The sequence below is a fragment of the Schistocerca piceifrons genome, chromosome 6, assembly GCF_021461385.2.
Source record: "Schistocerca piceifrons isolate TAMUIC-IGC-003096 chromosome 6, iqSchPice1.1, whole genome shotgun sequence".
In the NCBI taxonomy this organism is placed as follows: Eukaryota; Metazoa; Arthropoda; class Insecta; order Orthoptera; family Acrididae; genus Schistocerca; species Schistocerca piceifrons.
Window position 1 is genome coordinate 91,200,269 of NC_060143.1, and position 19,400 is coordinate 91,219,668.

Below are 19,400 nucleotides of genomic sequence, written 5' to 3' on the forward strand. Positions count from 1 at the left end.
TAATCATCATCATTTCATCCCCATCGACGCGCAAGTCGCCGAAGTGGCGTCATGTCGAAAGACTTGCACCAGGCGAACGGTCTACCCGACGGGGGGCTCTCGTCACACGACATTTCATTTCAACGCTACTGGCTCACCGCGTTAGCTGTTTCCTATTAACCCAACTTCTAGCACTGTCACAGGAAGGTCAAGTATAATGCAACCGCGGAATGTCAAATGCCAAATATGACCTTAACATGCGGTAAGTGTTACCCTCTGGGAGGAATTTTGAAAAGTTTGACCATGCATTAACCTAACCGACAGAGGGAATCGAACGTGAATTTCGTAAGGGTGGCAATTAGTAGAAATCAGAAAGACTATAATTAATTAATTTAATTTGTGGTAAGAGCTTCGGGATCAAACTGCTCATGTCATCGGTCCCCAAGCTTACGCACTACTTAAACTAACTGACGCTATGGACCAGACACACACCTATGTCCGAGGGAGGACTCGAACCTGCAACGGGAGGACCTGCGCGGACCGTGACAAGGCGCCTTAGACCACGCGGCAGAAAGACTAAAGTTTAGAAAATAATGAAATAAGATAAAATTTACGTAAATGAAACAAAAAACGGTCGCCAGCCTAATTAGACGTATGTGCAAACATTATTCTCAATGGATTTATATATATACTATTGCAAAAGGAACTTTCATTAATTCTTTCTTAGTAAAGTGCAATGAACACCTATAATGACCAGACGAATTATACAGTGGGTAGCTGTAGTTATCAACAGCATAGGTTAGCAGTCACAGAAAAGTAAAAGAGACTTTACCCCTGTTAACTACAGTCATCACCTTAACCTTTAACTAATTCAGCACAAAAAATGTTCCCAAACACAACACGGGACTACAAAGCACCTGACAAGAGTTCAAATGTAACTAACACACACACACACACACACACACACACACACACACACACAAATGCAATAATGTGACGCTGAAATAACACATTTCATATTCACTCCAATGTACTAATGTTTCAGATTTCGTTAGCAAAACCAGATTCAAATTGACTTTTCTCCTTCTAGTAAAGGCTAAAATGGGGTCCCTTAAATTGTCCCTTCCTTTTTAAGTAACTCCGTTCACATTTATGAAACAACTTGCATCACATAAATACTGAACTACAACCCCACTTAAGATTATTTAGCTCTCAATACTTTAAAAGAATTTACACTAGCAATATTCTTATTAAGCTTTGGAAACAAGTTCAGGTTCAAGTTAAATTTTAAACAGGATCAAAATTAAGTGCCTCATAACACCACTTGTGGAGCAAGTGATTTTAACTAACCACATTTGTGAACTTTAGCACTAAAACTTAGATACATTTAAATTAAAAACATATTATTAGTTCTTCAAAAATAGGATACTCGGTCTTTAGCACTTTTAGGATAGGACCCTACCATGAAGTGGACAATTTCAATGATCAAACAGAAATTTTGCAGCACTTGAATTATTATTGCAAAAACACACACAAGCACACTGGTTCATACTGGTATACATATCTGTTCTCCACAGTTGTTAAAGCAGTGGCGCAATAGTGGAGGCAAGCACGCGGCAGCTATCTGGTCTCTTCTCTGGCGGTTTAATGCTCTATTTCATTTCTTCTTGGCGGTGACTCAATCATTTTTAGACCAATTCCAAATGCGAGAGCACCATTTTACAGTTGGAATCAGCAGACCGCCACTTACACCTTTTCTTGCGCGCCAAGCTCCTTCCATAATGGAGGGGTTTCCCTACGCCTTTTCTTTCCTTACAAAACAACTCCCTAAGTATGAACTAGTTCTTTACATACAATTTTGTTCTTACAAACATACATATTTAATAAAGTCATTATTTAAGCACACTGTTAAGTTAAACAAATTATACATCATAAAGTTCCATTTCCCTCCAACAATTCAAAGATCTTAACTCATACAGAATAAACACTACATAGTTACATATACTTAATTTCATTATATTAACTACTCATAATCGATAATGGTGTTACACCTTGAAATATTCCCTCTTCGTCCCCTATAGTTTCATGAAGTTCCGACAGGCGGCACCGTTGTACACAGACTGTAAAATGGCGTCAGTAACAGAGGTGCATTCCAAGCAGAGAGCTGTCATTGAGCTACTTTGATGGAAAACCAGAGCGTTGCAGATATTCATAGGAGCTTGCAAAATGTCTACGGAGATCTGGCAGAGAACGAAAGCACGGTGAGCCATTGGGCGACGCGTCTGTCATCATCGAAACAAGGTAGCGCGAACCTGTCCGAAATCCCTCATGCCAGAAGGCTGCACACAGCTGTCTCTCCTGGCAGAACGTGTGGACATTCTCGCTCGAGGTGATCGAGGAATCACAGTCAAACACCTGTCTGCACAACTGGACGTCTCTGGCGGTAATGCTGACAACCTGGTCCACCAGTTGGTGTACTGAAATGTGTGTAGTCGCTCGGTTTGTCGTTGCCTAACAGAAGCCCATAAAGAGCAACGAAGGACCAACTTTCCGGAACTGTTTGCGTGTTACGAAGCTGATTGTGACAATTGTTTGTCAAAAATCGTCACAGATGACGAAACATGAGTTCGTTACTCCAAACCGGAAGCAAAACGGCAATCCACGGACTGACACCACACCACCTCTCCTCCGAAAAGAAGGCGCGCCCTCAACCGGTGAAGTCATGGCGACGGTGGGACTCTGATATACCTCTTCTCTTTGATGTCCTTCCTCTTGCGGCTACGATTAACTCTCAAGTGTACTGTGCTACCCTCAGGAAATTGAAGAAACGACTTCAGCATGTTTGTTTCCACAAAAATGCAAAAGAACTCCTTCTCCATGACAACGCATGGAGAGAAGCTCACGAAGCTTCGTTGGACTGTTCTTCCTCATCCACGTTTGACATATTGAATGATGTATTCCGTGGGAAGCATTACGTGGACAATGGATAGGTTGAAACTTTCTGGCAGATTAAAACTGTGTGCCGGACCGAGACTCGAACTCGGGACCTTTGCCTTTCGCGGGTAAGTGCTCTACCAACTGAGCTACCCAAGCACGACTCACGCCCCGTCCTCACAGCTTTACTTCAGCCAGTACCTCGTCTCCTACCTTCCAAACTTTACAGAAGCTCTCCTGGCAGAAGTAAAGCTGTGAGGACGGGGCGTGAGTCGTGCTTGGGTAGCTCAGTTGGTAGAGCACTTGCCCGCGAAAGGCAAAGGTCCCGAGTTCGAGTCTCGGCCCGGCACACAGTTTTAATCTGCCAGTAAGTTTCATATCAGCGCACACTCCGCTGTAGAGTGAAAATTTCATTCTAGAAACATCCCCCAGGCTGTGGCTAAGCCATGTCTCCGCAATATCCTTTCTTTCAGGAGTGTTAGTTCTGCAAGGTTCGCAGGAGAGCTTCTGTAAAGTTTGGAAGGTAGGAGACGAGGTACTGGCAGAAGTAAAGCTGTGAGGACGGGGCGTGAGTCGTGCTTGGGTAGCTCGGTTGGTAGAGCACTAGCCGGCGAAAGGCAAAGGTCCCGAGTTCAAGTCTCGTTCCGGCACACAGTTTTAATCTGCCAGGAAGTTTCACATCAGCGCACACTACGCTATAGAGTGAAAATGTCATTGTAATGGATAGGTTACTGGTACAGCCAGAAATTGGCTTCGACGTTGACCAGTAGAGCGGTATCTGATGTAAGGAAATATTATTACTATTATTATTTAAGCATCAGATTGAGAAGGGGAAGCAACGTATATTTGCGTGGCTCCCTTTCCCGTCTAGAAAGTGCCGCGTACCATTGTGGAACAGTAAGGCTTTGTGCGAGCGATATGCGAATAGAGAAGTTTGCTAAGAAATTCCCGGACGTCACTCGCACTGAAAATGTACCTAAGGGCCAGTTTAAAACTGAGATTGACGAATATTACAAGGGGGGGGGGGATAAAGTAGTATGTTAACGTCGGCCTCGGCTGTTCTGTTCGCACAATGACACGTCGGACACGGTTGGCTTTGTAAAAAAACTTGGCAGATAGAAAGTAAATGATTAAGCAAACACAAATTTAGAGAATTTGATACAGTAATTACGAACTTGGACGTACATTTAACATGTTAACACTTACGTCAATAACAATGACAGAGCTTGAGCGGTTTGAAAAGTTTAGAAATCACGTAGAAATGTCCATTCATTAACCACTCTGTGTTTTTCACACATACTAGTCTCACACGCAACAAAATAACAGTATTTATCAATAGATTAGAAGAAATTACAAATCTTATAATGACGTCTATGTAATGGTGCCTCCGTATTATACAGGAGATAAAAAGAGAGTGATATTGTCCGGCAGTGGACGATGGGTTGCGCGCATGTTTTTTTGTAATTTTCAAACGTCTTCAGAGTCTGTGTTTAACATCGATGTTTTTACATGCGCGTTGAATTTGTCTATAGTTTGTCAAGCGCGTCAGTGGCGCTGGATTCATTTCTCCTTGTAAATCGTCAAAATACATCATTACAATGCGTAGTTATTTATTATACATTGACAAATAAATGGCTCTTGGCCTCTTTCATTGCTCAGATCAGTGTTGTATGTGACGAGATGTGGCGGTGTGAAAATACAACATCTCAGGTAACTTGCGGGCATACAGGCTCTCCCACTAAGGTGGCGTAAGGCCGTCGCGTTAAACGGAGATTGTGTTGAAAAACAGGGCTTTGTAGCCAAAAGAGTGGGAATAATATGGTGAATTCGGATCCTGAATGAAGTCAACATGCTTTTAGATAAAAAGGTTGTTTTGCATTACTTATTGAACTCCCATCTTAGTTAACATGCGAGCTCGTTAGGGTTACATATTTTAATCAATACCGTTCATGTATCCATCGGTGACTTTTCAACCACTCTTGAAGACACGGAGAGAAATTATATCTCTTGATGATGGAAGCAAGACAGTCACAAATAAAACACAAGGTCTCCTAACTTTAATTTACAAAGAGAAAAGAAAAAATCAAACTACACATATATGACAACACTACACATTGTGGAACAAAACCCGCCTCCATAGGTTGCACTTAAAGGTGCTACATTATCGAAGGTACTGCCTGCCAGCTATCAGAAGTAGTGGGACGTCCTGTATCTTGATTTTCGTGGAAATCCGCGTGTACTTAACAGGATCCTACAACGCATCGAGACTGAAGATATTGTTAAGCAGTTATTGGTTCCATTGCAAAGAAACGTGTACTGAGATTGGATGCACTTACAAAGTCTATCTGGAAGAACTGTTCAGGATTCCAAAGGACTGGGCTTCAAGCGTTTCACGATGATTATAAATACGAGGGCGTGCTGAAAAGTAACGCCACCGAATTTTTTTATGTGAAAACTCTTAAACCTTTTTTGATAAAACAAGCGTTATTAACAGTATGCATCTTTATTTTTCATGTCTACATATTTGCAGCCCTCTGTCGTTAGAAGGCTCCGAATTGTAGAGTGTAAAAAGGCGATGTTTAATGTAGCTGCGTCGGCAGATGACGAACAGCGTGCTGTAATCGAGTTTCGAATTTGAGGAGTTCGTCTACACAAACAGCCCCCTCACCTTCGTCATGACGATGCTAGGCCACACAAGGACACTGTGGCATTTGTAACGACCCGACGCCTTGGGTTCACTCTCGTCGATCATCCTTCATACCATCCCGACTTAACCCTGTCCGATTTTAATGTTACCAAAACTTAGAGAATACCTTCCAGGATATCACTTTGATAGTGATACAACGGTGCAAGCAGAGGTGAAGCTGCTGCTCCATCAATACAGTCAAACACTCTACAGGGACGGTGTGGTTAGCACACTAGACTCGCATTTGGGAGGACGACGTTTCAAACCCGCGTGCGGCCATCTTGATTTACGTTTTCCGTGATTTCCCCAAATCGCTTCAGGTAAATGCCGGGATGTTTCCTTTGAAAGGGCACAGCCGACTTCCTTCCCTAATCCGATGGGACCGATGACCTCGCTGTTTGGTTCCTCCCCCAAATCAACCAATCAACCAGTGACGGTATCAACAAACCGATCTCCCGTTGGGAGAAATATGATCGCCGCCAGGGTGACAATGTTGAGAAATAATTATGTAGACTTAAAGAACAAAAATGTAAAATGTTAATAACGTCTGTTTTATTTAATAAGCTGTGAGTGTTTTCACATAAAAAATTCGCATTACTTTTCAGCACGGCCTCGTACTTCAGAGAACAAGTTTGGAAAAGCTGCCCTAAGCCACTGCTAGTAAACTTGAACAGTTTCAGGTTCAAAATCGTTCAAATGGCTCTGAGCACTATGGGACTTAACATCTGAGGTCATCAGTCCCCTCGACTTAGAACTACTTAAACCTAACTAACCTAAGGACATCACACACATCCATGCCCGAGGCAGGATTCGAACCTGCGACCATAGCAGCAGCGCGGTTCCGGACTGAAGCGCCTACCGCTCAGTCACAGCTGCCGGCAAACAGTTTCAGTGGACGGGTACAGACATTGTGATCAAGAGCAGGATTTAAAACGAAAGGCTAGACGCCATTCCATGTAGTGCCAATTGGTCAAAAGACTCAGGAGAAACGTTATCCGATAAACTGCTACCATCTACAGTGTGAGTCAGGTGGAAAGGTACATGTTTAGAGGGGTGATAGCAATAGTGATTTTGTAAACAAAACGTGATTTGCACATGTGACCTGTTCGTACCAGCTTCCGAGGTAACTAATGAAAACAATGGGTAACAGAACATATGCAGATGATTGTAAATGAAAGACTGTGATCTAATGATGTGTTTAATTATACGCATTTTCTCACAACATATGTTCAAAACGTCCACCGATACCTGCACTGCATTTTTCAACTCTTGTAAACAGTTGCTGTGTTGCTGATTTGAGCTCATCGTACGATCCTTTACTTGAACACACGCTTGTAAAATACGAACAAGAAACTCCTCCTTTGTGACGAGTGCATTGAAATGTGGTCTAATGTCGCTTCAGTTGTATTCGCGTGTGAGTTCTGGTGTAGGACATGCGACTGACGCCTGTGATTTTCGAACAGCTGTATGTGGCTACGGTAAATAAAAGGGCATATGTTCATTTTAAGTTTTTTGTTCAGTATCACCAACAATATCACCCCTCAAAGCTTGTACACTACTGGCCATTAAAATTGCTACATCGCGAAGTTGAGGTGTTACAGACGCTAAATTTAACCGACAGGAAGAAGATGCTGTGATATGCAAATGATTAGCTTTTCAGAGCATTCACACAAGGTTGGCGCCGGTGGCGACACCTACAACGTGCTGACATGAGGAAAGTTTCAAACCGATTTCTCATACACAAACAGCAGTTGACCGGCGTTGCCTGTGAAACGTTGTTGTGATGCCTCGTGTAAGGAGGAGAAATGCGCACCATCATCACGTTTCCGACTTTGATGAAGGTCGGATTGTAGCCTATCGCGATTGCGGTTTATCGTATCGCGACATTGTTGCTCGCGCTGGTCGAGATCCAATGACTGTTAACAGAATATGGAATCGGTGAGTTCGGGAGGGTAACACGGACCGCCGTGCTTGATCCCAACGGCCTCGTATCACTAGCAGTCGAGATGACAGGCATCTTATCCGCATGACTGTAACGGATCGTGCAGCCACGTCTCGATCCCAGAATCAACAGATGGGGACGTTTGCAAGACAACAACCATGGTGTACTGGGTGCACGAATGGCAAAACATCATTTTTTCGGATGAATCCAGGTTCTGTTTACAGCATCTTGATGGTCGCACCCGCGTTTGGCGACATCGTGGTGAACGCACATCGGAAGCGTGTATTCGTCATCGCCATACAGGCGTATCAGCCGGCGTGATGGGACGAGGTGCCATTGGTTACACGTCTCGGTCACCTCTTGTTCGCATTGACGGCACTTTAAACAGTTGACGTTACATTTCAGATGTGTTACGACCCGTGGCTCTACGCTTCATTCGATCCGTGCGAAAACCTACATTTCAGCAGGATAATGCAAGACCACATGTTGGAGGTCCTGTATGGGCCTTTCTGGATACAGAAAATGTACGACTGCTACCCTGGCCAGCACATTCTCCAGATCTCTCACCAATTGAAAACTTCTGGTGAATGGTGGCCGAGCAACTGGCTCGTCACAATACGCCAGTCACTACTCTTGATGAACTGTGGTATCGTGTTAAAGCTGCATGGGCAGCTGTACCTGTACACGCCATCCAAACTCTGTCTGACTCAATGCCCAGGCGTATCAAGGTCGTTATTACGGCCAGAGGTGGGTGTTCTGGGTACTGATTTCTCAGGATCATAGATCCTGCACCCAAATTGCGTGAAAATGTAATCACATGTCAGTTCTAGTATATTTGTCCAATGAATATCCGTTTATCATCTGCATTTCTTCTTGGTGTAGCAAGTTTAATGGCCAGTAGTGTACTTTTCCTCCGGACTTGCCCTATAGTTTTTTATGAGAACTGTATTATATGTTTTTATACTTTTACAATATTAATGGCAAAGAGAAAAAATTGAGTGTGTGTTGTGTTAAAAGAAAATACCGTGGTGAATGACTGACCCCGTCAGCAAGGGTGCATGTTAGTGCACAAGTGGAAATGCTGCAAGGCATTGAATACAAATGCCTTTTGGTATTATCGATGAAAGTGTTTCACTTTATGAAAAAATATTTACACTATTCAGCTGAAGCTCCTTCTGCAATAAGAATATGTTCATTTGTATTTTGTGTAATACATAAAATGGCCCGAATTTCTACTTCTTTTTGTGCCCCAGTTAAAAAATATGATATATGTGTGCAAATAGCAAAAAGTGTGATAAATGTATTACAAAAAAAAAGAAGTAGACGAAGTCGGCAGCGCACATCCGTGCTGCGGAACTCAACTTCTAAGCAGCCAGTTCAAGTCTTCGTGGAGGAACAAATTTTTACCCCAGTATTTGTTCAGCAAGGGGTGGGGAGGCAGTGGTGTAAGCTTCCTGATCACAAGAATTGGGAGCTCCAGCGTTAGGCGGGTGATGGAGTCCCTTAGGGAAATAGCGGAAAGGTCGGGGAAGAAGGCCAGTGTTCACTCTGTCTGCTTGCCTGGGGGTTTCATCCGAGATGTGGAGGAGGCCCTGCCGGCGGCGATAGAGAGCACTGGGTGCACCCGACTGCAAATTGTTGCTCATGTCGGCGCCAATGACTCCTGCCGTCTGGGTTCAGAGGTCATCCTCAGTTCGTACAGGCGGTTGGCGGAATTGGTGAAGGCGGAAAGCCTCGCTCGCAGGGTTGGAATCAGAGCTAACTATTTGTAGTATCGTTCCCAGAATCGATCGCGGTCCTCTGGTTTGGAGCCGGGTGGAAGGCTTAAACCAGAGGCTCAGACGATTCTGCGGAGATCTGGAGTGCAAATTTCTCGACCTCCGCTATCGGGTGGAGAAATGTAGGGTCCCTCTGAATAGGTCAGGCGTGCACTATACGCCGGAAGCGGCTACAAGGGTAGCGGAGTACGTGTGGAGTGCACATGGGGGTTTTTTAGGTTAGAGAATTCCCTCCCTAGGCCCGACAAGACGCCTCCTAAAACGCGGCAAGGTAGGGTAGGCAAAATGCAACAGGGAATAACAATATTAATGTGCTAATAGTAAACTGCAGGAGCGTCTATAGAAAGGTCCTAGAACTGCTCTCATTAATAAACGGTCACAACGCCCATATACGTAGTACTAGGGACAGAAAGTTGGCTGAAACCAGACGTAAACAGTAATGAAATCCTAAACTCAGATTGGAATGTATACTGCAGAGACAGGCTGGACAGTGAAGGGGAAGGCGTGTTTATAGCGATAAGAAGTGCAATATTATCGAAGGAAATTGACGGAGATCCGAAATGTGAAATGATTTGGGTGAAGGTCACGGTTAAAGCAGGCTCAGACATGGTAATTGGATGCCTCTTAGGCCCCCTGGCTCAGCAGCTGATGTGGCTGAGCACCTGAAGGATAATGTGGAAAATATTTCGAGTAGATTTCCCCACCATGTTATTGTTCTGGGTGGAGATTTTAATTTGCCGGTTATAGACTGGGTGACTCAAACGTTCATAACGGGTGGCAGGGACAAAGAATCCAGTGAAATTTTTTTAAGTGCTTTATCTGAAAACTACCTTGAGCAGTTAAACAGAGAACCGACTCGTGGCGATAACATATTAGACCTTCTGGTGACACAGATATTGTGGCATTATTCCGACACTGCCTCACCACAACCTATTTTCAATACAATAATAACTTTTATGAACAGCTTGACGGGGTAGCTATGGGCAGTCCACCCAGTCCTGTTGTGGCTAACCTATTGATGGAGACTTTTGAGCAACGGGCGTTGCAGACTGCCAGTAAGAGACCAGCCAGATGGTATCGCTATGTCGATGACACGTTCGTAGTATGGACACACGGAGCAAAGGAGTTGGATGCCTTCCTGACACATTTAAACAGCATTAATCCGAAAATCCAATTCACTATGGAGACGGAAAGGGATGGGTTATTGAACTTCCTGGATGTGTCTGTGATTAAACGACGGGACGGAACGTTGGGCCATAAGGTGCATAGAAAGCCCACACATACTGATCGTTATCTACACAAAGAATCAAACCACCACCCTAGACAAAAAAGAGGTGTAATGAAAACTTTGGTGGACAGGGCGTACAAACTTTGTGAACCTGTTTATTTAAAAGATGAGATTGAACATCTACGGTCAACTTTCGTGAAGAATGGCTTTTCTAGCAAGGATATAGATCGAGCACTTCGCTCTAGGCAGAGAATCAGGAGTAACGACGAACAACAGTCGTCCAAGGGCAAAGTTTTTCTTCCGTTCATTAGTAAGGTCACAGACCGCATTGGGAAAGTTTTAGGCAAGTATGGGGTGGAAACTATTTTCAGACCCACCAGAAAAATAAAAGAATTTTTAAGGTCGGCAAAAGATGCACGACACCCTTTGGCTACACCGGGAGTATATAAAATTCCTTGAAGTTGTGGACAGGTTTACATCGGTACCACAAAGAGAAGTGTGAACACCCGTCTTGTTGAACATAAGAGGAATTGCCGCCTGGGTCACACGGATAAATCGTCCGTAGCGGAACATGTTTACCAGGAAGGTGATCATGAAATAAAGTTCAGCGAGACGAGCGTCATATCAAAAACCTCGCATTATTATGCACGCTTGTATAGAGAGGCTATCGAGATTGATAAACATCGTAATAATTTAAACAGGAAAGACGAAGGTGTTAAACTGGATAAAATTTGGATGTCAGCGTTGCACCGCAAGCGTGACGATCGATTACTTTCAATCGAGAATGTTGGCATTACCAGAGACAATCTCATAGCCGACGCCACGTGATCGACAGTGGCGCCCTCTGTACTGCCTATATAATCAGCGCTTCCTCGAGTTCTCTTCGCAGTTCGCCGCTTTACCTCCGAGGATGTCTCCCGCATTCGGAGACGAAACGTCAGGGGAGAGTTTTATACTTCGACCACGGCCTATCAGCCCGGAAGTTTTAAGTGAAGAGTGCATTTTATGCCGGTTTACGTTACCGCTGTAGGTGAATGAGGCTTCGTCGCTAAATAGAACGCGTGCAAAAAATCTGTCATCGTCCCATAATTTCTCTTGTGTCCAGTGGCAGAACTGTACACGACGTTCAAAGTCGTCGCCATGCAATTCCTGATGCATGGAAATATGGTAAGGGTGCAATCGATGTTGATGTAGCATTCTCAACACCGACGTTTTTGAGATTCCCGATTCTCGCGCAATTTGTCTGCTACTGACGTGCGGATTAGGCGCGACAGCAGCTAAAACGCCTACTTGTGCATCATCATTTGTTGCAGATCGTGGTTGACGTTTCACATGTGGCTGAACACTTCCTGTTTCCTTAAATAACGTAGCTATCCGGCGAACGGTCCGGACACTTGGATGATGTCGTCCAAGATACCGAAGATCATACACAGCACACGCCCGTTGGGCATTTTGATCACAATAGCCATACATCAACACGATATTTGCCTTTTCCGCAATTGGTAAATGGTCCATTTTAACACGGGTAATGTATACCGTCCGCACTGGCGGAATGTTACGTGATACCACGAAGTTTGTGACTATTACAGGGCCATCTATCACAAAGCGAAAAAAAGTGGTCCAACTAAAGCATTCATATTTCTTTACGTACTACACGAATAAGTAATTAAAAATTGAGGTTCCTATTTAAAAAAAAAAAAAAAACAGTTGATATCTGTACTGTCTGCCATAGGGTTCCCCTAAATGGCAGGCAGCACCGCATAACTGCCACGCTATGAGGGAAGCAAACCATCAGCCAAACAGGCGAAGACATCAGGTAAACACGCCGAAGATTCCAGTCGATTAATAGGAACCTTTCCTCGCAGAGGTCGCCGCGACATATCCGGCCACGGATTCCTACGCCGGGTTTCTATTGGCTCCAGCTCACTATATAGGCCCGGCCGGTCGAAGGCAGACTAGTCTTCGTCCTCTGCTAATGGCAACCGCTATAGCAGAGTCTCCAAGAAGTATCACCGAAGCCGCTGTACTACACCGCCGATCGAAGTACCAGCCGACCGAGAGGAACCACATCTCCGGCTAGATCGACGGACACCTACATCTATTGTACAGCCAGCTATTGTATTGTAGAAGAAGTTACGTTCAATAAACTGTTGGAGAATACAACAGTGGCGACGAGTAAGGATTCGACAACCCAAGGAAGATGGAACCACAACAACAACAATCACAACCACAGATGCAACAGCAGGATCTATCAGTGCAGCAGGTACTGAATCAACTTTTTCAACAGTTCGCGATACTGCAGCAGCAACTGATTGCCGAAATTCAAAGTCTTCACCGTCCACCGACACCACCAGCATTCCCAGCATTCGATGAAGACGCTGAAGATTGGGAAACATACGAAAAGAGGATTCGTCAACATTTCCGGATTCATCAGGTATCCCAGGAAAATGATCAGAGAGCCTATTTTCTTTCTTGGAATGTCTCCTGGCGAAACTCCAGCCACGTGATCCTGACAGTCTTACCTTCACCGCCATATGTGAGTGTGTCACCTCCTACTATCGCCGCAGATATCACGTCATGGCAGCAAGAGTGGAATTTTACCAGAGTCGAAAGAAACCCGATCAGACGTACCGACAATGGGCTGCTGAGCTCCCAGGTCTCGCTCGGAAGTGCAACTTTGTCACCCGCATATCCCGGGAATCTTACGCAGATGACATGGTCCAGGATAACCTGATCCAAGCAGCCCCAGACGCGGCTTTCTCCCACGGCGCCTTAAAGTTGGAGGACCCGTCGCTAGATCAAATCATAGAACTTGCATTCAAGTTTGAAGGTTCCACTGCAGCTGACCGCAGATTGGAAACGTGGGCCGACGTCGCACCCATCCGAGAAGAGACTACCGACGTCCAGGAGGACGTCGCGACCATATACGCACCTTCACGCCGCATTCCCCAGCGCAACACCCCGGCATCTTCTCGGCGTACGGAACAGAAAAAGAGACGGTCGTTCCAGGAAGACAACCAGCAGCCGCCGCCAGGCCAGCAACGCCGCTGCAGGGAACCCCTGCGCCTTCCATCTTGTCCGGGATGCTACTCCCGGCATTAACGCGAGCATTGCCCTGACCGCTGGACGTCGTGTCGCCGTTGCGGTCGGGACGGGCACCTTGCATCTGTCTGTCGCTCTGCCACGGCGCCGATCTCCACGCGCTCCGACGCCGAGGCGTCCTTGGACACGAACCAAGTTGTGTCTTCGGCGTCCCCCAAACTGTATATTGATGTGATGTCACCATATTGGGTAAGCCAGTTCGAATGCAGGTCGATACAGGGGCTGCGGTATCCCTGCTCAATTACACTACCTACACCGTTTTAGTAGCGCCAAGCCTTCAACCGTCTTACGTACAACAGACAGGAAATCGCTTTGTTGGGGCAGTTCACGACGGTGGTTTCTTACAAATCTGTCAGTCGTACGATTTCTTTTCTAGTAATCAACAGTTCCGATGCTACCGATCTGTTTGGGTTGGATGCTTTCCAAATGTTCAGGTTCACAATCGACGATCATGTACATCTGGTTTCTCCACAGGTGCCGTTTCCCGAAGTTGACTCTCTCTGCACCGAATTCCAGCATCTCTTCTCCCCCGGCATCGGGTGCGCCAAGGGGATTGCAGCGACTGTCCACCTCCAGCCGTTAACCCCCCCTCGATACTTCCGGGCGAGGCAGGTCCCCGTCGCTCTCCAGCAGCAGCTGCGTGACGAATTGGACCGTCTGCAACAGGAAGGGGTGCTACGGCCTGTTCAGTTCAGCGCCTGGGCCACGCCTCTCGTCATCGTCCAGAAGCCAGGCAGGCGTCTCCATCTCTGTGGGGACTTTTCGGCGACCCTCAACCCCCAGCTCCAGGTGGACGACTTTCCGCTCCCTTGGCCTGATGATCTCTTCCGTAAATTGGCTGGTGGTCGTTACTTTACCAAAATTGATCTCGCTGAGGCGTACCTCCAGGTTCCTTTGGATGAAGCTTCTCAAGCCCTCACCATTCTGAATACACAGGCCAGTCTGTTCCAAGTCACACTCCTCATGTTTGGCCTGGTTAGCGCCCCAGCCATTTTCCAACGCTTCTTGGAACAACTTCTGCAGGACATTCCCGGTTGCATTAATTACCTCGACGACTTTGTTGTTACAGGCCCTACTGCTGCAGTCCATCTTACCAACTTGCGTCAGCTGTTTCTTCGCCTCCGCCAGGCTGGGCTAAAATGCAATAAGGAGAAGTGTTCCTTCTTTCAACTTTCTATTTGCTATTTAGCACATGTTATTTCACATAAAGGCATCTCTCCATCATTTTCCTATGTGGATGCCATACACCGCCTGCCTCCCCCACGGGACATCCATCAGCTGAAATCCTTCCTTGGAAAAATATCGTATTACCGGAACTTCCTTCCGTCGGCCGCTCAGGTGGTGGCCCCCCTATATCACTTATGCCGCAAAAATGTCCCCTTCAGTTGGTCCCCGGCCCGTCAGACGGCCTTTTCCACCCTCAAACGCCAGTTGCAATCGGCCTCCTGCCTGATGCCATATGATCCGTCTCTGCCGTTGCTCCTGGCCACGGATGCCTCTGATTACAGGGTCGGGGCTGTCCTCTCCCACAAGCTTCCGGATGGGACAGAACGTCCGGTGGCTTTTCTATCCAAGGCCCTAACTGCCACCCAGCTGAAGTACTCTCAGATCGAAAAGGAGGCATTGGCTATCGTATTCGCCTGTACCAAACTCAAGCCTTTTTATATGGATGGGGCTTTCATATCGTCACTGACCACAAGCCCCTCCTCTCCCTGTTTTCCCTGGAGGCCCGGCTTCCTACGAAGACGACTCAGAGGCTTCAACGGTGGGCCCTGTTCCTCTTGCAATTCCGTTACACCTTGCATTTTAAGTCCACCCCCCAGCACGCCAACGCAGATGCTCTTTCCCGCCTTCCTCTTGGTCCCGACCCTGCGTTTGACTCTTCGGACGTCCTCGTGTTCCAAGTTGATGAAGCGATCCACGACACCCTGCGTGGGTTTCCCATCATGGCCTCCACGGTAGCCCTTGCGACCACGCGTGACCCATTGTTGCGCCATGTCCGCTCCTATGTTCAGCGCCGGTGGCCCAGCTGTGCCCTTACCCGCGACCAGCAGCATTTTTGGTTCTTTTTTTCTATCCGCCATCAGCTGTCGGCGGTGGATGTTGTCCTATTGTGGGTAGCCCCTACGTCCACTCCGTGTGTAGTCATTCCCCAGCATCTATGGACCGAAGTCTCGCGTCTCTTACATCAAGGCCATTGGGGAATCGCTCCCACCAAGGCGTTGGCCCGGCGTCACGTCTTTTAGTTCGGGCTTACCAGGGACGTCACTCACATGGTTCAGAATTGCTCCACGTGAGCCAAACAGCTGTCCCGGCCCCCTCAAACCTTCCTCTCTTGGCCTAAGCCAGCTGGTAACTGGGATTGCATTCATTTGGACTTCACCGGCCCCTTCCTCTGCTACCAATGGCTTCTCATCACCGATGCCTTTTCACATTTTCCGTTCATTATCCATTGTACCAGCACCACTTCGGAAGCGACCCTCGCTGCTCTCCAGAAAGTTTTTTCCTTCGAAGGGTTGCCGCTAACAATTGTTACCGATAACGGCCCTCAATGCCAGAGCCAGGAATTCGCGACGTTTTGTTCTGCCAACGGCATCCAACACGTCCTCACTCCGCCCTTTCACCCGCAATCGAACGGCGAGGCCGAACACCTCGTCCGGACATTTAAGGCCCAAATGACAAAATATGCCTCCGCCCACACTTTGGACGAGTCGCTGACATTGTTCCTCAGTTCCTATCGGTCGACGTCCATCGGCTCCCGTAGTCCGGCGAAACTTGTGCATGGCCGGCAACATCATGCCCTTTTGCACCTCCTCCGGCCCGGACCCAAACAACAGGTTCCGACTGCACAGGCTCCCTTTGTTCGAGGATCCCTTATCTGGGCGCGAGATTTCGGCCCGAGAGCCGGATGGATTCAGGGGGTGATCGTCTGGCCGCGAGGCCGTCAGCTCTTTGACGTCCGCATCGCCTCTTCTTTCCAGCAAGCTGCTCTGCCGCCTTCTTCCGGCCGCCCGGATGTGCTCCCTTCCACCGATGGTCGGCGTGCAGGGGCGCCAGACCCCATCCAGCAGCAACAGCCATCGTCTCCACAGCGGCTGCAAGCTCCATCGGCTCCTCCGCTGGCCCGACCGGCTGCGCCATCCGCCAACGTTGACGATGCCCCCATGCCCTAGGCACCGCCGCCGCCGATGTCGCAGCCTAGCCAGCGACGCCTGCACGGTCCACTTTCCGGGCAGCATCCCGCGGACGTCGATGAACCTATGCCCCTGGCGCTGTCGCGGCCGGCTTCCACGCCTCTTCCGCGACGCAGCTCCACCCGTCTGGCCCGCCATGCCGCGCCCTACTCTGCGGGGTTGAGTTTTCAATGCCTGGACGACGTCGCCCTCTCCTACCCCCCCCCCCCCCCCCCGGGAAGGGTGAAGGGTGGTGTGTACTGTCTGCCATCGGGTTCCCCTAAATGGCAGGCAGCACCGCATAACAGCCACAATATGAGGGAAACAAACCAACAGCCAAACAGGGGAAGACATCAGGTAAACACGCCAAAGATTCCAGTCAATTTATAGGAACCTTTCCTTGCAGATGTCGCCGCGACATATCCGGTCACGGATTCCTACGCCAGGTTTCTGTTGGCTCCAGCTCACTATATACGCCCGGCCGATCGAAGGCAGACCAGTCTTCGTTCGCTGCTAATGGCAACCACTATAGCAGAGTCTCCGAGAAGATATCACCGAAGCCGCTGTACTGCACGCCGATCGAAGTACCAGCCGACCGAGAGAAACCACATCTCCGGCTAGATCGACGGACGTCTACATCTATTGTACAGCCAGCTATTGTATTGTAGAAGAAGTTACGTTCAATAAACTGTTGGAAAATACAACAATATCTGTCCAACTAAAACATTCATATTTCTTTACGTATTACACGAATATGTAATAAAAAATTGAGGTTCCTATTTAAAAAACCCAGTTGATATCCGTTTGACCTATGGCAGCGCCATCTAGCGGGCCAGCCATAGCGCCATCTGGTTTCCCCCTTCAAGCTAGACGAGTTTCGTTCTTTGTAGTGTTTTCGTTTGATGCTTATTTCGTGAGGTACTGTAAAATACCTAAAAGCTGTCCTGAGCGACCTGAGGTTATCACATAGGACCGGTTGCAAGAAAAGTACAAGGCAGGAAAAATCTCAAGTAAATGTACAGAGGGTGGACAAAAGTATGGAAACACGAAAAACAGAACACATTACCATGCACAATACGGTGTAGGGAACCCATTGGCATTCAAAACAGCATCCAGTAGTCTCGGAATGGATAACTACAGGTCCACTATAGTTTTCAAGCGAATCTTATATATTCAACCTGAAAAATAGTGTCGAATTCACGTAACGGTGATGGAGGTGGACAGCACCACACTGTCTTGTATGCTAAGTAGTTCATAAAGGCTCAATAATATTTCGATCCGGTGAGTGTGGTGGCCAGGGAATATGCGACAATTCATTCTTGTACTCGCAAAACCAGTCCTGGACGTTACGAGCTGCGTGAACAGGGGCGCTTGTCGTCATTGGGAAACAAACATTGTACCACGGAATAGACCTGATCAGTCAAAGTTGTCACATAATCCTTGGTAGTAATACGATTTTGCAGAGTAAACATGAGGTCCATGGAATACCACGATATGGCTGCTCAAATCATCACCGAACCCCGGCCATGTTTCGCACTTGGGGCGTAATGACGACCAGAAGAAGGAACAGCGTGAAACAAGACTCAACTGTCCAAATGAGTTTCTTCCTTTTCACCATATCCCACGGTTTATGGCTTCAACATAACGTTTTTCCTGTTACAGGCGTTTGAGTCACTGATAAGTGTTTTCGTATGCCAGCTCACCCTACAATTACCTGCTTATGGTGCTCCTTTCGTGTTGTTTTTTTGCCGACAGGGTTCACGTGTGCGACATTTAGCTCTGAAGTGACTTTTGCAGTTGTCGTCCTCTTATTTTTCGTCAAAGTCCTCTTCAGTGACCATCTGTCACGATCACTCAACTCACACTGTCGTCTCCGTTCGAACTTAGTGGATGATGTCTTTCAGCTTTTCCTGTATGCGACATAAATTGTCGGTAGGGTTTCTCTTGAAACACCAAACACTTTGGTTATGTTGCTTATGGAAACACTCACCATACGAGCATTTCTGAGCATTGCTGGTGAATTAAATAAAAATTTAGTTTCTACAGGAAATCATATAAATTTCTTATCAAATGCCTTTCCGAGATTGACGTCTGAAATACTCCCCTGTGATACAGACAAGAGGGAGATTGAGTCAATAATTAAATCACTGAAGACTAAGGACTCTCATGGTTATGATGGAGTGTCTAGTAGAATATTAAAGTACTGTGCTACACATGTTAGCCCTGTATTTAGTCATATTTGTAATTTTTCCTTTAGGAATGGTCAGTTTCCTGAGCGATTAAAGTACTCAGTACTAAAGCCGCTTTATACAAAGGGAGAAAGGGATAATGTAGATAATTTTACACCTATTTCTATGCCATCAGTGTTTGCAAAAGTTATCGAAAAGGCTGTGTATGTAAGGTTAATTGATCATTTTATATCACACTATTTGCTATCAAATGTACAGTTCGGGTTTAGAAGTCGTTTGACAACTGAAAATGCTATATTCTCTTTTCTCTGTGAGGTACTGGATGGGCTAAATGAAAAGTTTCGAACGCTTGGCGTATTTTTGATTTAACAAAGGCATTTGACTGTGTT

The 19,400-nt window shown here is 46.7% G+C and overlaps 1 protein-coding gene and 1 non-coding gene across 3 annotated transcripts in view; one reads left to right on the top strand and one right to left on the bottom strand.

Moving 5' to 3' along the window:
* The window catches only part of LOC124802607 (pancreatic triacylglycerol lipase-like), a 237,942-nt gene that overhangs the window by 29,203 nt on the left and 189,339 nt on the right, over window positions 1-19,400 (bottom strand). The window lies entirely within an intron of this gene.
* Trnas-cga lies at window positions 3,189-3,263 on the top strand. Its single transcript has one exon. It is a non-coding gene; the product is annotated as a tRNA-Ser (tRNA).